The sequence below is a fragment of the Tauraco erythrolophus genome, chromosome 3 (genome assembly GCF_009769465.1).
Source record: "Tauraco erythrolophus isolate bTauEry1 chromosome 3, bTauEry1.pri, whole genome shotgun sequence".
In the NCBI taxonomy this organism is placed as follows: Eukaryota; Metazoa; Chordata; class Aves; order Musophagiformes; family Musophagidae; genus Tauraco; species Tauraco erythrolophus.
Window position 1 is genome coordinate 21,571,084 of NC_141467.1, and position 19,708 is coordinate 21,590,791.

The following is a 19,708-nucleotide window of genomic DNA, read 5'->3' on the forward strand; positions in this document are numbered from 1 at the left end:
GTCCATGTTGTGTTCTCAAGTAAACTGAACTGTAGTGTCTTTTGTAGTGCCTCTATTCCCCATCCTCCTCCTCAGCTGTCACCAGCATAAAAACGGCTCAAGTACCCACTTCTGAGGTGTCATAGAGTCCCGTGTGCTCTCATAAGCTTTATTTTTGAAATCCAGACTGTTTATTCTCATGCCCTGTGGTCAGCTATTCCTTCTGTTCAGCTATTCTCATTAAGGCTCTAAGTTTTCGAGCTAAGTGCTATCGCAAGGGGCCTCTGAGCCTTGTTTGTCTGCTGCTGGCGAATGCCTGTGAATTGGTCGTGAGGGTGCATCCTAGGCAAGACAGCTGGGAGGGCAGCATCTCCCAAGCCAGAAATGCAAGTGAGACCTCCTAGAGTGCCTTCTTTGGACATGTGGCTTGTAGGAAATAGCACAGGTTGACACAAATGAGAACATCCATGTCTCCCACAGGAAGTGTGTGCAATTGGCAAAACCACAGTCCTAGAAGTGGGGAACTAGTCCTTGCCTGTGAGGGGAGGGAGGTTTGCCATTGCTCTATGTGTGTGCGAAATTAGAACTTTCAGAGAATAATTATAGAAGTGTGCTTAGCAATTTGTCGGTATTTATTAACACTTTGCAAATCCTTAGGACTGTGGTTTCTCTGTTGTAATGTTGATGTTGATCCATTGGCTATAGGTTAATTATGTATCATTAAGAAATCAATAAAACACTTCACTCCTCATTTGGTTTAATCTACATGAACTGAACAGTTTACCATGATCAGAATTTTCTGTATGTCTTTGGCATTGGTCCAAAAGTCAGGTAACAACTTAGTTTGCACAGTAGCAAGAGTGAATATTCCTAGAAAATGACGTGGTTTTGATACTAGATATTTTGATGCTAATTCATAGAATTTCTTCTTCTCAGACAGCTTTTCCTAAAACATCGGAAATAACACACCAATAAGCCTCTTAAAAGAGCATTAATCAATATTGCAAAGTCAAACATACAAAATTTAACATATGAAATAAGAGCATGAGATAATACATCTAAAATATAGAAATTCTAACGATAAAGACTTAAATAAGTAACAAACAGGCAAATATTTTCAGCATTTTCTAGCTGAAAATGGGGGGGGACTTTACCACTTACCAGTGTTCTTACCACTGAAAATAGGAGGAGGACTTTACCACTTACCAGTGGTAAATTCTTCTTATGGGAAGAATTCCATTTCCTTATGGTTATTAATTAGCATTTTTAAAACTCTGATCATAACATGGAATGAAAATTCCATCTGAATAATGATTATACTCAACCAGAAGAACATTTGATAAAAGTCTGATCAGCTCAGTGACAAATGCATATACTTGAATGCGATCAGTTTTTGCAGCTAGCTAAATTAAAGCAAAGTCAGTTAGAGACTTTTCCAAAATCATAGATGACAGAAATGGAAATAAAAGAGAAGAATTAATCCTCGGCTTTTTTCAATAATGTTTCCATTAGAGTTCCAAAATATTAAGAACATATATACTGCTCTGTTTTTCAACTAAATTTCCATGTAAGGAGCATTGAATCAATTTATCTGCTTTATGGACCTGCAGATCTTCTAAAGAATCTGTAGAGATTTGGTAGAACAGTCAAACATTTTTCATATGCTGAACAGACTTCACTTATCTCAGTTTCTAGATGAAGTATTTCAAGAACAATGGAATTTTGCATTTCTTTTTCTGATCTTTTTATAGAATCCTCAAACTCTCTTCTGTTTATTCTTGTTTTGTAATATTTTTGTTAAATTGCAATGTCTTTTTTCCTGTGTCCATGTTGGACAAGGAGAAATGGAATAGGAAAAAGTACTTCCTCTTACTGGCACTCCTGAACCAAAACTGTCTTCTTCAAATTCTAGCTGTCATGTCCAAAAGCACTATCTTCAAAAATCCTGTCTGTTTTTTTAGCATGCCTAGAACTTCACTCACCTCTGTATTTACTTTGCTTATGGAGCCTCCGTCAAACTATTTCTCTTCAGGATCTGGGGTCCAAATCTTGCTTCCAAATGAAAATAATTTCACTTAAAGTAGAAACAGATATTTTTGCCAAAGCTCTCTACAGAATGTAACTAGAGTTTGTTTTTTTTTTTAAAAAAAAAAAAATCTGTGGCTTATATAGGAATTCTCCACAGCTTCTTACGCTTTAAAAAAAAAAATTCTGTGGCTTATATAGGAATTCTCCACAGCTTCTTACACTTGTGTAATGAAAGTGTGACTTTCTCATCATCTTTCTTTACTGTACAGCCTTCTTGCAATATGCTGATGAACAAGATCAACATGATTGCATAAGCAATAGGAGGGCTCATAAAGATATTCTCAATAAACTATTCTTATTAAGTCCAAGAATCAGCTGCTTAATAATGAAAATCTGCAGACTATGGAAATGTAGAGTAGTTTACATAATAAAATAAATCAGAGGCTTAAGAGCCCATAAAGTTTGTTCTAATTTCTTGAGAGTAATAAAAGGAAAAAGTGCAGTAATAAACTAAACATATGATGATGAAGCAACTTTAGACTGAACAAGTTCTCTTTGTAATAACTTACGTTATTCACATTTTGCTTTGTAGCGTATTTATTTGATTTTTATGACACTGCATAATCACACAGGAGAAATTGAATCATTGGATCCACTCACATGAAATCTGAGCTCAAGTACAAATATAATTACATAACTGACTATTGTAATTATATGGTCACTATCTCAAGAAGAAACTATTATAAAACTTTAATAACTTTGATACTATTTCACTTCATTCAAAAATATTTAAGTAAGGAGATTATGTGAGATACTTATACAGAAGTCATCCCACAGAAATGTTGTTCTCACAGTTTGAAAGCAAGTACAGAAAATGAAAGGAAATCTGTCATAAATCTGATTGAAAACATCCATTTTATTTGCTGCCAGATACTTCAGGCAAAACCAGAAAAATAAGATGCTGATATTGCTAGCATTACTATCGATTTCTCTCCACTCCAGCTCTTTCTACGCTTCCATCTCCTAACACTTCTGTTTTCTTTTCAGGAAAAAAGCTGAAGAGCCTAATTGTTATTTTGCTACTGAGATAGCTAAATATAAATTTTAAAGAATTAAGTTAGGACCATGAAATTTTTGTCCTCCTTTTCCAGGAAATAACAGATTATAGAGAATGAAATTTCAGTTCTTCCTTATATTTTTGAAGTATAGATTTATTTTATTACCCAAAACTTACATTCAATGTTAATCTAGAGAGGGATTTCTGAAGTCAGACACTGCTTCTCTTGTCTCTATCCTTATTCTGAAAATCCAAAACTCATAAAATAATCACTGACATTGAACTGCCAAAGGTGTGTTCTGAGGCTGATATATGCCTCAGAACTTGATCATCAGTTCCTTGTCACAAATCACAGAAAACAGCTGAATATAATGACCAAAAATAAATATATTTCAAAACATGTCACTAAAAATTCACATGGCAATCCTGTGTTTCCACGTAGATTCCTTTGAAAGATATTGTCCCTTTGAGTTCCTGTTAGTTGTATTAAACAGTTCTTTTTACAGCTACATAAAAATCTTCCCCTCCATTCCATACTATGCAAGTGGAAACATGGCTTAGCAGAGGTATTTCCAAAACACATTATTTTTACTCAAGGGCTTTGAGTCCTGAAAATAACTTGAGTCCTAAGAGACATCTTCACTCATCTGCATTAGCTCTTTCGTGACTCTATAGAGGCAGAAAACTAGTTCATAAAAAGATGAAGCGATGCGGCAACAGCTCTAAAGCAAGCTTCATGGGGAATATAACTCAGATTCCTGCAAGTCTCAGTCAGTGCAAGCACAGAGTAACATTTTCAGCATGTATTCTTCATACCAAGTGGAAAATAATGCCTCTAAAGATTTCCCAAAATGAAGCATCATTTACCTTCCCCATTATTTTGAATATTTACATTGTGAGGGGCATTGCCAGAAAGCTCCTTTTCACGTCTTTGAAGATTATTTTGGTTTCATTGTTTTCAATATCTTACATCACTTGCTTTGTTTCACCTACACTGTATTCTTTTTGTATGAATCTCATGCATTGTTATCAGAAATGATAACCTTAAAGACTATTTTTAAAATAAAAGAGAAATACTATTTTATAATGGTTTGTTGGACATTTGTATAACTTTAATTCATAAAGACATGAAAACCTACTATCTCCAGTGAACTAAAGAATCTATTGAATACTTTCATAAGAGCAGATTTACTCTTTCTATTCGGATTTACATAACTGTTTGGTATAATTATCTGCTTTCCTTTTGTGACGTTCTATAAAGGAAATAAAACATCTTTTATCTTTGAAGGCAAAGAACAAGTAGACAAAGCATTATTTCACTCCTTTTAAACTCCAAAAGTAAAGATAAAAAGCTATTAGACAAAATTTTAATCAATTGCCACATTTCATAATTGAAAAATGAAGATGCAGAGGAGAGAATCGAGACTCTATTCCCAATTATTGTATTCTGGATTACTTTCTGTTTTGCAATATCAATTTTCAGTCACGAATAAACAATATTATTTAAACATGTCTTGCTACTAAAATGATTGGCATAGAACTAACATTTCTTTTAGACAGTAGCAATCGAAATGCTAAACATTGATTTACATACCAACAGAAATAAATCATATAACAAGCAAAATGGCACGATGGAAAATACTTTTTGCCATCACAACTTTTCCCAGTTTTCAACAGAGCACTGAAACTGAAAAACACAGAGCTACTTCTGAGGTATGTCTTCTTCGAAAAGAAGCCTTTATGATTAAAAACAATACAGAAATATTTTCTGTAATGCATGACCTCCATTTTTTTTCAGAGAAATTTAAGTATGGATGTATAACTCCATGGTAAATGGTAAAATTTCATGTAGCAAATACAGGACTAAAGGAACAAATAGAGAGTAAGGCTGTTTAGAATACATCGGTAGTGCTAGAGAATTAAAGACAGTTAAGCACTTCATGGTGTGAAAGATGCTATTAAAAAGTACCAAACAATACAGTATTTTATTCCTTTTCTCATCTGTAATAATGGCTTGCAGCTAGGCCAAAACATTTCACATGTAAATTAAGTCAAGCTGGTTCTCTGTTGCAGCTGAAGATATGCATCTCTGTCAGCCTAACCTGCCTTTGAATATGGAGAGATGAAAGAGTCGTGGGCCTCTGCAGACCTGGGTTAGAAACAGTCTCTATGCAATACCCAGAAAATCCAAAACCTTGTCCAGATCTCAGCAAACTCAGGTTCACCCTTTTCCACCCTTCTCACAGGTCTCACCAGTTCCACCAGTGAGGCCTTCCTCAGGGGTGAGGGGGTTGGCACTGGCATGGCAGTAGGCTGGGCATGGGTTTGCATCGCGCTTTGGTTATGATTGCTTGAGGAAGGGTGGAAATACGAGCACTGCTTTGTGCCAATTGCCAGCCTTTGACAGCAAGAAGAGCAGCTCCACAAAGCCACAACTTTTGATGGTGGGGAGAAGTTCCCAGAGTCACCTCTCTCTCCTCCCACCTCCGCTCCATGTGATGAGGTAAGAGTATATCCACTAGTGAAATATTCTTTCTAGGCATGCAGAAGGTTTCATGCTAACATATTACTTGGCTCCCAAAAGAAATACTCTTTCCTATGATTTGAACATTCAGAATCCATTTCACATCCCCTTGGACAAATACCATATAGCAGCTTTTTCATTTACTGAAATAGAGTCATTCATGTCAGTGACATAGTTAGAAAATGCACCCAATCATCTCTCTTGTGACTTGTCAGAAATCAGACAACAGGACTGCTGCTGTCTTCAGATATCTCTGAAGCGGTAAATATACGTTTACTGTTCTTGGAAAAAATATTTAAGCATTTTAAAGAAAATAGACTCACAAGTATTTTGATGATTTTTCTTTTATAGATGTATCATTGCTCAAAATAACAGAATACTGTCATGCTTGAACACAGTCTTCCCACATTTTTCCCAGAAGACCATTAAAATGAATGTTTCCCACAGCTCTTCACAGAAAGCTGGCCTAAAATTTTGCTTTAGAAAACAACTGTAATCTAGTTAAAATCTGTTGCTAAACACTGCCACTTTTATAACCCTGATATGATTGTGTAGCTGAGCCACTTATTCCTAATCTATTTTTTATATATGTCATTTCTTCGTAAACACGATTTTTTGTGAAATCAGTATATATATACACCATAGTATACAGTATCTCTTGACAGTGAAAATAATGGCAGAATCAGCCACCTCTTTCCTCCTCACAAATGCTGAGGCTTCCTAGATGTAACAGCCATGAGAAGAGCTTTCCAAGAGAGAAGGGCTGGAGCTCAGGCACTGCTGAGGAGGTGGGACCCTGCAGGGGAAGGGCGAGGGCTGCTGCCCCTCTCCATCCTACTCCACAGCTACCCAGCCAAGGTCACTGCCAAAAATGTACCTTGTATATGCTTACAAATTAGCTAAGACTCACATGCAGACAAGGATGAGCTAAATTATTCCAAGAACAATTATTATTATTCCCCATAAACAACCGATCTCCACTGGCCTGAGACATGTTGCATGTTGCCTTAGGTGGCTTCCCCTTCTGTATTGTAATGGTCTTCAATCTGCAGCTCCATGGGCTGCTTTCCAGGTGCAGCTCCATAGCCCTTGACACAAGCTGTTGGGGGGATGTTTTCTAGAGTCTCAGTGGCAGAGTTTTTCCTTGCTGTTCCCATGCAATTGCTGTTGTGCAGCGACTGCCACTGGTCATTCCTTCCTTCCTCCTTTTCCGTAGCCCTTGGTTGTAGCTTTTGGCTTAGTTTTGGATGACAATAATATTCATTCAGAGACCTTAACAGCTAAGCAGCGTACAGAACCTGCCCTTGATTTAAGCATGCTCCAGCCAGCAATAACAGCATCTCCCACCCTCTCCCTCCCTCTTTCCCTCCCTCTCTCTCCCCTCCTCATCCCCTCTTCTTGTTTTTATTTTTCCTTGAACATATCTTCCCTGTTAACAAATCCTCATGTATGTGAACTTATCCCAAGCCCCTTTGTTCAACCATGAGTCAGCATGTGCCAAAACGGCATTAAAACGAAATCTGCTAACTTGCTATATGTTAATTAAGTCAAGAAATTTGTATACAGACATGGTGAGTTGCTTCAGATGTTTCATGGTTTTCCAAATTATAGCAAACAACAATTTATTCCATCAACACTTGAATTAAAGCTAGAACAAATTTTTGTATTTTTTTAAATTCTTGAAGGGGCAGATTATACCATATGACACAAACGGACATTGAATGGCATTATTTGGCAATGCAAGAATAACCATTAAGATATTGTATGTATATTATATTGCAAATAATATTTTATCATACTTTTGTCTGCCTGTATTAATATTTTAATTACACATACAGAATGTTATTAGGATATTGAGAAGCTTAAATAATTAAATTCTGTGTTATTTCAGAAATGGAAATAAATTTAAGATACTACTTTTAGTATAGAATGGGACATAATCTTTCAGTTAATGTTATAATTAGGTAATAAATCTTATGATGTTAATTAGTTCATTAACATGTGCAGAAGAGGTAACGAAACTGATTTAACTGTATCTTTGTAAGGCATTTTTTGTGTTTGGGATGTGTTGACACACATTTTGTGATACTTGTGAAGAGGAGTTAATGCAACTCCCTTGTCACTAGCTTTTCAGTTTGTAAATGTTATGTTTAACTTGATAGAAAAAGTTGCAAGTATACTGCATGATATATGAGTAATACCATTTATTTAAAAAATGGGAATCAGACACTTCAGGGAGAAAACAAAATCTGCATGACAGTCTGTGTGTCTGCTGTTCTGAAAAGGAATCTGACATCTCACTTTATTCCTGCCAAAGCAGCGAGATGCGAGCTTGACACATACATACGTCATATGGTAAATGATGTATGGAATAAAGATTTAGCTGGCCAATCTTTATCCAGCAATCAACAATATTTCAACCAACAGTCTCTTTAACTCTCATGAAAGACAGTGCTCACTGTGCTTAGTTTATCCAAGCACATTTCTATAAATTAATGACTATGTTTAGGCACCAGAAATTCTACTCCTTCAAGTACCTCTTAAGAGTTAATAATAGATTTCTACTCTGAAATATTTCCTGTAAAGGTAAGTGAAAAATAATATCTTTCAAAGTTTCAGTTCGCAAGTCATGTGTCATTCCCTGCCTGGTATCATCTGCCCTGAGGCTGCAAGTCCTGGCTCTGCAGTGCCCAGCTGTGAAGCCCCTGTAACCAAACCTCACACCTCAGTGTAGCAGTTGTCTTCCAGACCCACACACCCTGAAAGTAGGACCTCTGGAGCTAGGCAGTTGAAGGATGGTACTGTCCCAAAAGCACTCCATATTGAGGGCAATGATGAACTCAGCAGCCACTTGTGATTCCCAAGGGTCACTGGCAAACTGTGCTACTTTTCCCGTATTAGCTTATTCATCCAAAACATCTCTAACTACAAGATTGCTATCTACTTCAATTTCCTTTTGGCTGCTACCATCAATGAAGCTTTCTGTGCACACTTGGCTACTCACTGTGCTTCCAGTAACAGCAGGAGCTGTGCCAGCGTATGCCCATACTGCAATCCAGAGATACAAAGCTAATGGAGATTTACCTGGTCTGGGTTTAAATTAAAGAGCCCTGACGTCAGACAGTACAAACTTACAGAGTCAAATGGTTCTTACTGAACTGTGGAAATCTGCTATAAACACATTTCAGAGGTTTTTACGTTGGACTTGCTTTAGTCTCATGTTCTGAGTGCTGATGTGCTTTTGGAGCTCATTAAGATGATCAGGAGATTTGAATCAAAACTGAATTTCTGAATGGAATTAAGGTGTTCTTGTTGATACATCAGCATCAAATTCCGCAGTTGGGGTGGGAATGTGTCTATGTAAGTGCTCCATTTTAGGTAGTAGGCCCCATCTTCATGATACTTAAGTACTAAGTAACTTTTACCACATGTTTATGCAGTACAGTTATCATTAGTATTCTTATTTTACAGGCAGCAATGTTAAGGACAAAAAGGCAAAGGTCACTATTGGAGCATGGCTAAGCAAAGACAGTTAAGTTAATGTATATAATTTAAAATGACTGGGTTTTGAACATGCGAAACGCTGACCTAGATTAAACTTGTTCTCCAGTAAAACCATCAGTGAGCAGCTAGCAGTATGCTCCTGTTTAAAGCCATTTAAAAGAACTCAGCAACCACAGGTCTGTACCACCAACAAGGTTAGGTGTTGCCCACACATTTCACTTGCATGTTTTCAGATACGGTCTCTGTTATAGATACTGTTTAAAGAGAAGATGTCAAGCATTCTTAGATAGCCTCTTGGATATACGTCTTATAATGATGTATTTTCCTAAACATGCAAATGATTTTGAAGTTCCTAATAATTTTAGTTATAGTAGAGAATTAATAACATTTTGTATACTATTAATTAAGATTAACTTATAATTATTATTACTAGGTTTCATAATAATGTCTAATAATTTTAAAATTCCATTGAAAGCAGCATATGAAAGGCATTGCTATAATGCAGAGAACAATGCTCCTGCTGTATAACAAGAGAAGGTACATTTTTTAATAATATCTACATCACACTAGGATTGTTTTTACAATGTAACCTAAATAATAAAGAACGATAATGATTAGTAGAGTAATTTATATTTTGATACATATTATAGATGATTCTATTAAAGTAAGTCTATTCTAGTATTTTTTGCTAGGAGTTGCTTTAAGTCTCTTTGTCATTTACTTATTCAATTCTCATTTTTATTCCCCAGTACTGTCATTTTATTCACAACATTATAAATCCTGGAAATAAGTTTTTTCTTTTTATTTTCTTTTTATTTTTTCTTTTTTTTTTCCCTTTTAAAGGATGCTAGTAATCACTTTTTTTTTCTCCAAAACTCATTCTCTACCAGAATTCCATGTTTTATTTCATACATCATTTACAGTTTGCTTCGTTTTAGCCCTAAAGGCAGTATGTAGGTTGTAAAGAAAAAAACCAATTGGAAAGCAAGGTCCTTTTATATTTGTGGTCATGGTTTTGTTGAGAATGTCACTGGTTACACAATAAATATGGTTACTTTCTGCCTTAAAATAATCTCTAGGATTTTGGTAGGGTGTTTCACAATGGAATCATTATTCTGTGAGCAGCTCACTGACATACATCAGAAAAGGAGAGAAATGATCAAGTTGACTCCCTAATCAAACACCGCATGTTGGTACACTGAAGCTACACAAAGCTCACAAGAATAGAGGCACAATACCTCTGGAAAGGTCAATTAAGGATCAAAGTAGTGTTTTGGAAGCAAGAAAGGATGTTTGCAGTAGTGTCAGAAGGACTTACTCTGTTAAATATAAACAGTGTTGTATCATCTGTGCAAGTGACTTTATTTCTCAAAATGAATAACTGTACCCGAAGGTAAAAGGTCAAAGGCCAGCAAATCCATTGAATTATGTTAGCTTAAAGGCATGTAAAGAGGCTTGTTGAAGGAATACCTTTTTATATTTCAGTACCTCTGTGTGTACATGTCGGAAGATCAAACTGATGCTACGTTCTGAATATCGAGTATTCCACAACTCCTTAATAGACCTCCTCCTGTTGTTACCAGTTGACATGAACTAAACACGGTTAAACACAATTTTTCCAAATACAGCTCACTATTTCATCAGTTGTTTGTTTGTTTGTTTCATTTTGAATGGATACAGTGTTTCTTTGCAAATTCAAGCTGCTTACAAGTACAAGAAGGAGAGAACTGTCTGCCATTTTGGCTATTGTTTGCCATCAGGTTCCCTTCATTACATAATTACAGGCAGATATAAGCGATGTCTAAACAATAATACAGTGTTCTGTTTCAATACATCTATTCAGTAGTTCAAGGTTTATATGAGCTGCTTCAAAAGAAAGCAAACTCCATCTCCAAAAAAACCCTCCAAAATAAAAGCCCAAACACATACTGTGATTTCAAAAAAAAAACAGGGCTAGGAATCTCACGCACTTAAGAAATCTTAGGAAGTACCCTGAGTTTCATAGTTACTGCACATCCAGTCATTTCAATAACTTTAACATTGTCCAAATCATCATAAACTGTTAAAAATCCCTTAATACTAAATGACAGGTACAGACATACACCAATCTGACATTTTCAGTTTCCTCCTACTGAATACTTTACTGCTAAGTAGATGAGTATCTTAGACCTTCAAAAGATACTTCAGGATTTTCTAAATCGAGGAGGATTGGGTGAATTAACGATTTGTAGACATGGAATAAAACTGCATTCTGTTCCTTTAGACACGATTAGTTTTTGATTGCTCATGATATTGATGAAATATCGATGAAATATTTTTACTAGGAATTTAGCTTTATAGCTCTATAATAAATGAACTGTGCTCTTGTTAATATTTGCTGACAACATACAGTTCAACTGTTCCTGTGTATCATATCGTAAGTCAGGAAACAAAAAAGCTAGACAGAAACAGCATTGAACAGGGGTGCATTATGTTGTTGCATCTGTTTTGTCTCTACTGGGGTAGTAATGCGCATTCCTCTGGACGGATAATAGTGAAATTCAAGTTAGCAGAAGCAGCTGCTAGAGTTTCGGGTATTTTAATGCTACCTTTATTGTAAAGTCAAAATCACCAAATCATGAATTAATTGTTAAAAAAACAACAAGAGGAAGCTGAATAAACAGCTTTCTTTTTTGTCACCTTATAAATAAGGATGGAAACCTTTGAAAAGCAGATCCCAGTGAAGATACTAAACTGATGTTGGATTATATAATGGTGTTCATATGCAACTCTAGATAACCAGATGCTTTTCGAGAAGTAATCAGAAATGGCAATTAAACAGCCTTGTGAAAAATGTCTTGGGATGACGGAGCATGCTAAAACTAATAACAGACATTGTGATTTCTGGTAACACTCATCATATATAGGAGGGAAAAACAGGTGGAAAGCACAAAACATCACCAAAAATCTAGTAGGAGAACAGAAAGGTAAACACTAAATGTCACAAATTTAGAGAAATAACTGTGTATTACAATCTCAGTAAAAGATTGTACGGTAGAGATATTATTACATAGTACTTTATAACAACAGCTTTATGAAGCGAAAAAATGTGCAGACAATCACAGTAATGTGCAACCTACTCTATAGTTTTAACTCTTTAGAGATGCTGTTTTGCTAATGTGCTCACAGCCTACTGTCATCTATTCCGATTGTAAACAATAGCTCTGATGCAACTACCTCTTTGCACCTTGACCCAGATTACTGTCCTGATACCTTTTTTATATGTCTTTTCTAAAAATAAACCTGGTTTCGCTGCTATGAGTTAAGCTAATTTCAATTCAAACATTACTATTTTTCCTTCTCTGATCTATTTCCAATCCCTCATGCTGATTGAGCTTTTCGCCCTTTTAAGAACACTTCTCTGTTTTAGGGCTGCTTTCACATTGCCCTTTGGAATAAACCAATCTTTTTATTCTCCGTTTTTCTTCATCAAAATCACTCACTGGTTAACTATGCCTACCTAAAATAAATGGAATAATAGAGTTCAGACTCACTGATAATTCCAGTTGCCTCTCACTACGAAGCAGCGACCACTATTTCTTAGTCCATTCAATATTTCTTATATTGTTTAGTTCTCAAAATATGAAAAATGTGATCCTGAGCAAAGAAAATAATGTCTCTGGCAGTGTGGAAAAGCATAAAATAAATACAAGTTATCATAAATTAAATGGTAAAATTCACTCAAAGTAACAGTTATCTGAAGTTACAAGAGATTTTGAACAGCTAGCTTGTAGAAGTTCCAAATCCACAAAAAAACTATAATATAATTTCATACGAAGTTAATGGTTTGTCTATCACTTTTAAAGAATAATTTGTAAGTGGTTTTCTGAATGCATTTATTTAAAAGACTGTTTTGTTCAAAAAAAAGATTGCTGTGCCTCTCGATCTCTGTGCGTATACTCCTCATGCAACAAGTCTCTACTACAAGGTTCATGCTCCCCCTCTCCAAATACAAAACTAAAAAAAAACCAAAACAACCCGAATTCTATTCAAGTGTTTATCATGTTGTATATTATTTGAGGCTTTCACACGGTGCTATGTGAGACTCATTCAACCAATTTAAGGAACTGTTGAAAATCCCTAGTATGTCATTCAAATGAAGATGTTGATGTAGAATAATTTCTCAAAATCAGGATTCTCTTTTACACTATTTCCCCTCTGAGTATACACCAAAAGACCAAAATGAACTCATCTGCTCAGAAACAATCACTTCTAGTCCATCAGGGGCTGAGACGTTGATCCAAAGAAACTATGCATAAAGTTAAGCAACATTCAGTGTTTTGCTGAATTGGTGCATACACAGGAATACTCCAGTCAGAAACCTTTATGCATCCATTTCTCTCCCAAGTCAATTTGTGGAAGCTTAATCTGTAGCAAAGTCAATATTAGGTCAATACACAGGAGTCAATGAGGCACTTCAATTCTGTATTTGTCATTGCTCCTTGGAGGTATTACCTCATTCTGAATTGTAGATTTCAAATCTTGGTTTTTATTTATTCTGCCACCGTGAATAACTCTGCATATATTATGATCAAACATCTCTTCTTGATCTACTTCCTCTCTGTTCTAATACTGCCAAACTACTTTGTAGGTTGGTGCTGTTCACTCCTCAGGTAGCCCATCTACCGTTTTGAGTCTACCGAGAAAGCTCATAAATCATAGAAAACTTAATCTGATAAAAAGCAATAGCAGTCAGACAACACATATGGAGATTTTTGGAGGCTTCACGATTTTGTTGGTCAAAAAACACAGCAGGAAGTTGCAACCAGCAGGAAGTACAATTGCTTGAAGACTAACAGATGATGCCCCATCATGGTACAGGAAGCTGTGTGGTAAATCATCTGGAAACATGCCATACAACCCAGCAGGAAAACTAGTGAGCTAAAACTTTTTATTCTGCCAAAGGCTGCTGCACACACACATACTATACAGAAAGACACCAGAGGCATTCAGTTATGATGTTCGCAGGAACTCACTTCCATAAAACACAAATCAGCATGTTAGAGGTGAAAGTCAATTGTTTGTTAGTCTTATTAAACAAGGGGAGCACAGAGAAGAAGTTTATATACAACCTGCTCTCTTCCTCCATGGATCATGGCAAGCCAAAGCACTGCACTGGTCACTTCAACACGTGCACTGTGCTCTGTAGTAGATTTCACTGCGTGATTCCATTCTTCCTGGGTCCTAAGAAAAGGCTTGCAAGTACACTATGCCTAACACAGAAAGCACTCAAAAAGAAATTAAAAGTCTACAGATGGCCTCCTTTTTGAGCAGCCCAATCTCTTTACCACTTAGTGGCCAGGCACACTGAAAAACATGGGCTTTGTCTGCAGCTGTCATATGCTCCTTCTTTTACTTTGTTAACGATGATCTAGAGAAGCTGATTCATTTGAGTCAAACAGTTTTGCTCTGACTGAGTCTTCTTCCGAGAGGAAAGGAATGAAGTTGTCTTAAAGAGACAGGAAAGAAAGAGGTCTCACAGGTGATGTCGGAGCCATTTTTTGAAAAGGACCAGCCAGAAAGTGAGGCTTAAAGCCATTTCATTAAATTGAAAGGTGGTATCTTATCATGACAGTGGTCCATCAAGTTCTTGTACGATTTTCTTCTTCCATAGAATTACTTTGCAGTCTTGTTTTCAATTGCAATTAGGATTGTGTAAAATGATGCACAATCTGGTTTAATTAATTTCCTGTTGTCATGGAAGCACACAGAATTTCACAGTCATCAGAATGGCCTTTATAGATATCAGGTACTCACACAGTTATGACAGGTTCATGTGAATCTCCTTACAGGGAGGACTTCGAAATGGACCATGTGGCACAGGAATGCAGATGTCGCACAAAAGTGCCGTTTTCCCTGGATGGAGACTGGCGTACAACTGTAACCCAGATAAGATGTTCCTTGCAGGGGGGTTGGACTAGATGACCTCTGAAGGTCCCTCCCAACCCTAACCATTCTATGATTCTATGATTCTAAGAATCAACTTGTCCTCCAGAGACCATGTAATGGATATTAAGACTTTCCTTTTCTTGTGCACTTTTTGCAAATCCTAGATAATAAAAAATTGTGAAGATAGAGAATTATTTTTCATACTTAATTTTATAAATACTAGGTTACCATGAAGTCTTTTTTGTACTAGCAATATCTTCTAGACCTCAGTGGCTGCTATAACTGAAGCTGAGTGGAGCTGACCCTTTAATCCTTGGTAAGAAGTAAAAAGTAGCAGCATTAAGCTCTGATGCTAGATATCCACTTTCAGGTAAGAGTTATAGGTAGGCAAATTCATGAGACACTAGTTTATTTTAAGAAGTTTCTAAAGAATGAATGAATCACTGATATCCTCATGATGAATTAAAATTTCCTACAATACAGCATGTCATTGGAGGACCAAAGGAACAACATAGCAGACATGTTTCTTTTCAAGTCTCACTTTTAGTAACTTTTACCCCATTTTGTACAAAATTCATCATTAACATTAGGACATTCTGAGAATTATTTATGCCATATCTAAAAACATATTTTGAATATGTTTTCTATTTAGATATCAGACCTAAATGAACGGCACAGGCTTACTTTATCTTATGGTTGAAATTCAAAATATCTGTACTATATATTAAGCAAACTTCTTAGGGAAGAATGAAGAATTAATTTATCAACAACAAGAGCAGGGAAGAGGAAGGGAGGGCAAAGGGAAGGAGAAGAGGGGAAAAGCGGAGGAGACAAGAGGGGAAGGAGGGGAGGGAAAAAAATTTACAGATTAATTTGTTCTTTTAGTCAAGAATGGCTTATACTGATGTGGAAGAATTTGCAGTCAATAGCTGTTCACTTTCCAAATGCAACTTAGTTTTATAGTTTTATGTACCAAGTGCTAGAATAATGAATAGAAATGTCAAATAATATATGGAATTAATATACATACATAATTCTATATACATATGTAACTATAATTATGCATATAGACACTGCAGTGTAAGAAAAACAAAGGTACTATTACATTTCAGGTATAAATCTGTCCAAAAAAGTTAGAAATGCAACAACATGTACAAGCTGAGCTTGATTTTCAGAAGCTCCATAGTTATCTATGCCAACAAAAATAATTTTTGTGAAAAGATGGGTCTTACACATTCAGAAGCTTTCAAATCTACCAACATTCCAAGAAAGTGGCAAAACAGAGTTCATCCTTACATGGAAATGAACAAATGTCTCTGCTGAACCGTAGCAGACTGCTGTTCAGTAAGGACAGTTTCTCCTCGTTTGTAGTGTTTCTCACTCAAAATTAACTTGCATTTTACAGCCAAAAGTTAATGACCTTTTCAGGACCTACTAGCTCTCCTTCTCAATATCTGTCCAAAAATCAGTCTTGTCAGCAGCAAGGGAAATGGATGAAGCACATAGTAGTGACGGGGGTAGAAAGTTTATGAGACGCTAGTCTTCCTGAAATCATGCTTTATTCAAATTGTTTGAAATGTTCAATATTCGTTCATTATATAACAAAAAAGTAAAATAGTTATCTGCCATGTTTTGCATAACACACTTCTGATATTCCAATCTGTTCTAGACTGTGCCTTTGGTTTCTCAAAGACAATTTTGTAATAGAATTAGCCATAACGGTAAACTTATTTTATAAAAAAAGGAAGTGTAAACTCCAACAGCCCCAAGCCAAAAGAAAAAGGAATCTAGTGCTAGGAACAATTAAAATTATTCTCTAAGAAAAAAGTAGAACTACAACAACAGACAATTACTTAATTTTATCCAACGATTAAAAAATATAACTAAAATATGTTGACACTACAAAGACAGGAAGAGAAACAGATTTGTAGGGCACATGCAGGCCTGTTACACACCATAATGTTATTTAAATCTCAGAAGTCTGTTTAAGATATTATTTTCACTAATGATGAACTTCAACCTTTCAAAAATCAATAGAACTATTTAGTTAACACTTGCTCCACTGTATTCCACTGCTTTCAGTGGGTTTTGAATCAAACTAAAAGCCAGGTACTACACAATGTGAGCATCAGAACCTGGAATAGTAATAATTTCATCAGAGATATTAAAATATTATTTATATTGTATTTTAATTTACAGATAATTAAATAGAAAGGGAGACATAGAATGATGTTTAAACTCATTTTCAATAATGGTTCGGCTATAATCCATGTGCATGAGCCCTGTAATGAGCATTTGATAAAACAGATAAAAATTGAGTGCATTCTAAGTATGTTCAGACTACTATATCATTTGTGGCAAAAAATAGTTTGTTTTAATACAGCAAAATTGGTATACTTTATTCAGGAATAGACTTTCAGATTTTACATTCAGACAGGAAAGGAATTACACAGCATTTTTTCATATTTGCAAGATATATTTTTAATCCTTAATGCATTGCTGAAAGAAAAGTATACAATTCAGAATGGTTCGATAAGTGCTGTTTTGAGGCAGCACAGAAAACTAATATCTTCACGTGTCATACCCTTTCAATATGTCCTTAGAGGTTAAGGCAAATCTAATATCTCACATACCAAGGTGAGCAGCAAACAATAGTAATGAACATAGCCCTCTAAGTAAATAATTTCTCATTTACAATGCTAACACTACTCTTCATTAAAATTTCACTGCCAGTTCTAAAACAGGCCATGAGGCAATTCAATTATTACACTATTAGAATGCAATTGTGTATCTAAAGTTTGAGATATTTTTTCATTTCTTTTTTTCCCTCCTCTTACTGAAGAAAATCAAGCTTTTCCATCTTGAGAGACTGAACAAGGTCTTCTGGCTATTTGCTGTTGCCATGTCAACTACTTTGCTCTCAGTTGCTGCTATGTCCTTATATTCTCACATTGGAAATTTACTTGGAGAGATATAAAGACAATCTTCCCATAGCCTATATTATCAGCAAGAGAGGAGAGGCAGCTTGACTGTCTGTCCAAAGGAGTATGATAGCAATAAGGGGAAGATAAGAATATAAATTCCTTGCATTTATAGTTTATATTTGATTCTTTTCTCCTGTTCACTTCTTTACTGTATTTTTGAGATGACCATTTGAGTTATTTGTTTCCTGTAGGGCAAACAACTAGGAAATATGGCACTTTGTAGTGGTTTTGGCTGGGATGGAGTTCATTTTCTTCATGGTAGCTTGTATGGTGCCATGTTTTGGATTTGTGATGAAAATAGCATTGATAACACATCAGTGTTTTCCTTATTGCTGAGCAGTGCTTACACAGCGTCAAAGCCTTTTCTGCTTCTCACACCACCCTCCTCACAAGTAGGCTGAGGGCGCATAAGAAACTGGGAGGTGACGCAACCACAAGCTGGGAGGACAGCTGACCACAATTGACTACATCGCATACCCTAGGATGTTGTGCTCAGCAATAAAAGCTGGGAGGAGGAAAGTTTGCTGGGGCTGCCATTGCTTGGGAACTGTCTGGGTCTTGATCAACTGGTGGTGAGAAACTATGTGGGTTTTTGTTTTAATCACTTGCTTTTCCTGTAGTTTTTTTGTTTCCTTTGTTTGTTTCTTTGTTTTCCTCCCTTCCCCCCCGCTTTTTTTTTTTTCCTCTTTTCCCCCCTGTATTTCCGCAGTGTTACTCTTTCTGTAGTGTGGCTCAGGACATGTGCCTTTTGTTCCAATTTTGTAGCTTGGCAAAATATGGAACATGATGGTTAAGGAAAAACTCAGAACTGAAGACACAAAAATAATAACTTGCAGTTGGACCATGTAATCTAGTTTGTGTACATCTAATGTCAAGTCATAATGACTGCTAGCAAGCATCTGTTCTTATTTGTCTTTATTCTATAAAAATTGCTGGGAGGCATTAAAGAAAAAGGTTTCATAAATATTTTAATTTATGCTTGCACATTGTTATTAATATGCATGAATATTATTATGCCAATTGTTATGCATATTCTTACATTTTAGATTGTCTTTTTCAAAGCAGCAGCCTAAGTTGCCAAGTATAAGCTTAAAATGTATTTTTGTTCTTGCAATTAATTCAAGGCTTTGGCTCTTAAATTTCTGAAGATGAAAGTTTGGTGTATCATACCCCATTATGGCCTTCCCAGTACAAAACCAGGTATTGATACACTGAAGTAAGTGTAGTGGAGGGTCACCAAGATGATTATGGCGCTAGAGCACTAGATTTACGATGAGAGACTGAGCTATTTTGTTTGACGAGGAGAACAAAGGGTTAATGATGCTTTAGTGTCTTACCTCCTCTAATTGATCTAAGGACTATTCTAACTGCTGTCTTCAGGTAATGGGTAGCTAAAAAGAAGGCACAGCCAGGTTTTGTAGAGATGCACAGTGATGCAAAGCGTAAAAGCTCCAGAAAGAGAAATAAATATTACTTGGAATTATAGATACTACATATTCTCAGTAAAACCCTCATATAAAATCCTCACAGTTGCAGCATGTGATGCTATAGATGAAGCAGCAATTACAATTAAATTAACTAGTTACAGGAGAGGTAATGGGCAGTAATGCCAGCCTACCTGCTCCATATTGGAACTGTCCTGTTTCTGCTCTGCTCCCAGGAAATGAGTTCATTGGACTACTCTGAGAAAGAGGATGAAACAGA